This window comes from Pyxicephalus adspersus, chromosome 8 (genome assembly GCF_032062135.1).
Source record: "Pyxicephalus adspersus chromosome 8, UCB_Pads_2.0, whole genome shotgun sequence".
NCBI classification, from domain to species: domain Eukaryota; kingdom Metazoa; phylum Chordata; class Amphibia; order Anura; family Pyxicephalidae; genus Pyxicephalus; species Pyxicephalus adspersus.
In genome coordinates this window covers 24,699,558-24,703,530 of record NC_092865.1, presented here as the reverse complement: position 1 = coordinate 24,703,530, position 3,973 = coordinate 24,699,558, and positions in this window count along the sequence as shown.

Genomic DNA, 3,973 nt, shown 5'->3' with positions numbered 1-3,973 from the left:
CATTGCAGAGCAAACATCTATTTGAGAAAATTAAAAATGACTTTGTTTAGTGTACTGTTTGCAGATTTGTAAACCAAAGTTGGCCATAACACTAGAAACATAATTATGGTTTTTCCAATGTGGTGTAATTATTCATGGTGTAATAACAGGTAGGGTGGAAATGCTTGGAAATTGGCGCGGTACAGGGAGGAGATCACTTTCAGCAATTTAAATAGGGTTCAGTACTCTCCTTCTGCTCTGTCTCTAATAAGGCTGATGTTTGTAAATGGCATTTCAACACAACCCCATCCCATACCAACTACATCAAAAAAGTACTACCTGTACATTATTTCTACATAAACAGCACTTTGTGATAAAATCACAATTTAATATGAAGTTCAGAATACACAAGACCTAGTGGTGATGAGGATTATGTAGCAAATAGATAGCAGGGGCCCAACTAGGTAACATAGAATGCAGAAGTCAGACTGTGTAACAAGGAGAAGAGGGGGATACGGTACTATCCATGCCGCATGCTCGTGCTCATGCGCATCATTGTTATATAAACCTGTCCACCTCACTACACCCCTGCCTATGTTTTACTAAAAGGGGAAAAAACTTCCCCAAGAGTGATGTCATACTACCAGAACCTGCCCAACTCTCACAACGCAGGTCTAAGCCTGCGATGAGAGAGTGGGCGGGTTGTGTTTAGAGAGACATACTGCCCACAGCCCTGAGCACTTCCATACGGGAGACATGGTCCGCGGCTCTGGCTGGTGCACCCCCCCCCCAGCCGGGTCCTTCTTATGCCCCCTTGGGGGGGGGGGACCAGCCAGAGCTGCGGACCACTAAAGAATTCTTTGCAAAATAAGAGTGGGCACACGTGCCCATGCTCGAAAAAAGAGCGGACACAGCGTTCCCACCTGTGCCTGCCCCACTACACCCTGTGTGTAACATACAGCAAATAGATTAAAGTGATCAAAAGTATATAGTATACAACATAGGATAAAGAGGGCAGAGGCCAGAGTGTGTAACATACAACATAGTGTATAGAGCACAAAACCGCGTAACATACAATATAGTGTATAGCGTGCAGGGGTCAGAACCATGTACCATACAATATAACATATGAAGCGCAGGGGTCAGGACTATTTACATACAATATAGCGTATAGAATGCAGGGGTCAGAACTATGTCACAGACAATGTAGCATATAGAGTGCAGGGGTCAGAACTGTGTAACATACAGTAGAGTGTATAGAGCGCAGCATTAATACCATCTCTCATTAGTGGTTGCCTTATGGTTAAATTCTTGAAGGAAGTTGAAGGAAAATTCTTATTACTGGACAGTTTGTCAATTTTTTTGGCATCAGTATGGTAATGGGATAGCTTGACTGTTGTGGAAGTAAATACATTGATTTTGTGAATTGGATGGAAAAAGAGATCAATGCAGCAATGTAGTTGCTCAGAACCGCCATCAAGGCAGTGTTGTAAGGAGGTGGCATAAATCTGTCAGGATAGTCACCTGGCAGGCATGTTTACATGGTAGTGGAATGTCTGAAATCTTTGCACAAGCCCTGCGCCATGATGTGAGCACATGTGAAACGTGAAGTGTTTCAAGAAACTTACTCCATAAAATGAATATATTTAAATAAATAAACTACAAAGTATGTTGTGATTTATTGCGATCAAAAGTCACCATTCCAAAACAATCAGCAGCTATGGTAATTTTCTAAACATGTCAAAAAGAAAATATCAAGCATCCTGGAAGTGTTTTTACATTATTGTGCTGTTTCCCCTGACAGTCCCTCTCCAGCTAGTTGTTTGCAAAGTCAGAGATTTCTCCCCTCCCTGCTATGTAAATACAATGTGAAGATGTAAGTCTAGCTATGTCCAGACTGTTCCTCCTTATATATAAGAACCCTATAGGTGCCTCCTTTCTCTGGTGAAGCGGTTTCTCCTGGTATAAGTTATGTGCATACAATGTGATGCTGTTATTATTGAGCTTACCTGTCAGTATAAACATCGCAAGGTCCACGCATAGGCTACTGTTTAATAGACACGAGTGATGCCACTACTACAATTCCCGGCATCACTCCTGGTCCACGCATAGGCAGAGAGGCCGCTGGTCTAGGGTGGCAAGTGATCCCGGGAAATGTAGTAGCGGCATTGTACTCGCATGTATAGAACAGCAGCTTCGTATGAATTGCAGCTGGCCCACAGTTACTACGGATTGCACTAGCGGGGGGCCAGTTGCAATTTATATTAAGAATTCTTTTGGGGACCAAAAAAAGGACGTGCCGGGCGAGATTTGTCCCGCGGGCCAGAGTTTGACACCCCTGCATTAGGTGCTGCCTGTGTCTGGTCAGTAAATCTATCATGGTATGAAGCTATGTACATACAATATAACGCTGTCAGTCTGGATGTGTCCAGGCTTTGTCCCAGTGCTGACGTGATACTGACATACAACATGAAGCCGTCAGATTGGCTCGTTTTATCCTCTCATATATACAATCCTATAGATGCTGTATGTCTCCGGTCATTGGAGCTGTGTTCCTTTGGTAGGTACATAATATATAGCTGTCAGTCTAGCTCTGTCCATCCTGCTATCCTGTCTCCGAGTGCTTTATAACATAAAGATATCGGTCTAGCCCAACCATTATCAACCACGGTCCTTCGGAAACCTAGGCTTTCTCCGGAGGTGGCAAGGGGTTCCTTCAACTTTGGCTGGTTGACCTCCCTTTTGATGGTGACATTTTGGATTGTGACCAGTACAGCAGAGTCAATGCTTTTGGCTTTTTTTACCTGTAACGGTGGCATTCTGTCCACTAACCACTAATGTAAAGTTACCTTTTTTCATGACCTCCTATGGAATTAGTGGGGGTTCCATAAGACCTTTTCATAGGGGCTTAAAAGGTTGAACAATTGAACAATTACAGTCCTTGCTGTAAGGGGGGATCTTCCCTCAAAAATGTTTAAAAAAAATAAAAACACATTTTTACATTGCATGCCTATTTCCAATACATGCCACCCTTTTTATATAATTTTAAACATGTGGTGATAGGTCCGCTTTAACACAGGGAACCAATAGAAATAAAACTTTCAGATCTTGGGGAACCAAGCCCTGCATACTTAGTACAACAAATTGTGAAAAAGAGGTGGTGATAGAAGAATGGCTTTTTGGAAACTAAAATAGTTTACTTAACATAAATCATGTTCATAAACTAAACTTAACAAAGCACACCTGGGCTAAGGATAAGTAACATGGAATAATAAAATGTAAATTGTTCAATTATCATGACATTTTAAGAGATTGATGAGAATTGTAGGGATATAAAGTCCCATTTTTTTTGATACGTTTTGTTGTGTAACTTCCTCAGGAGAGAACAGAGACTCAAATTTATATCCAATGAGAGAAATAGGGGGGACAAAATAGGAAATCTTGAGGACTGGTGGAGATGAGGCAAGAAAAATGTTATTCATATTGGGAAGGTTCCTAGAAGGGGCTATATAGCCAGGAGTGTGTACTGTTATTGGTGAGGAGGTGAGTCTATTGGCAGCTACAGTTCCAATGGTATTTTTAGTTCTAGCGGAGAGTGCATTGGTAAAACCTCGATAGAGTCAGGCCAGCCCTAAAAACTTTTTACAAGCTGTTCTTCTCTCACAACTTCTTTTTTTTTCCAACTTAATACCATTTACACAGTTCACAGTACATTAGTGTTGTGGACAGTGGGATAAATGCCTTTTACATTGAGGGAAGAATGTATCCCTTACAGATAGCCGGACAGATCATTGGAATCAGTTATACTGACCTACGAGGCAAAAATTGCTCATGGAAACCCTGGAAACCCCTGGAGGAACCCTGGTCTAGGTGCTGCCTGTCTCTCTGTCCATTGTAAGCACAAAAATCTGTCCGGCTCAGTCCTGGCTGTGTCTTTTATTATATAAAATTCCTTTAAGTGCTGCCAGTCTCTGATTGGTGGGTACACATTATA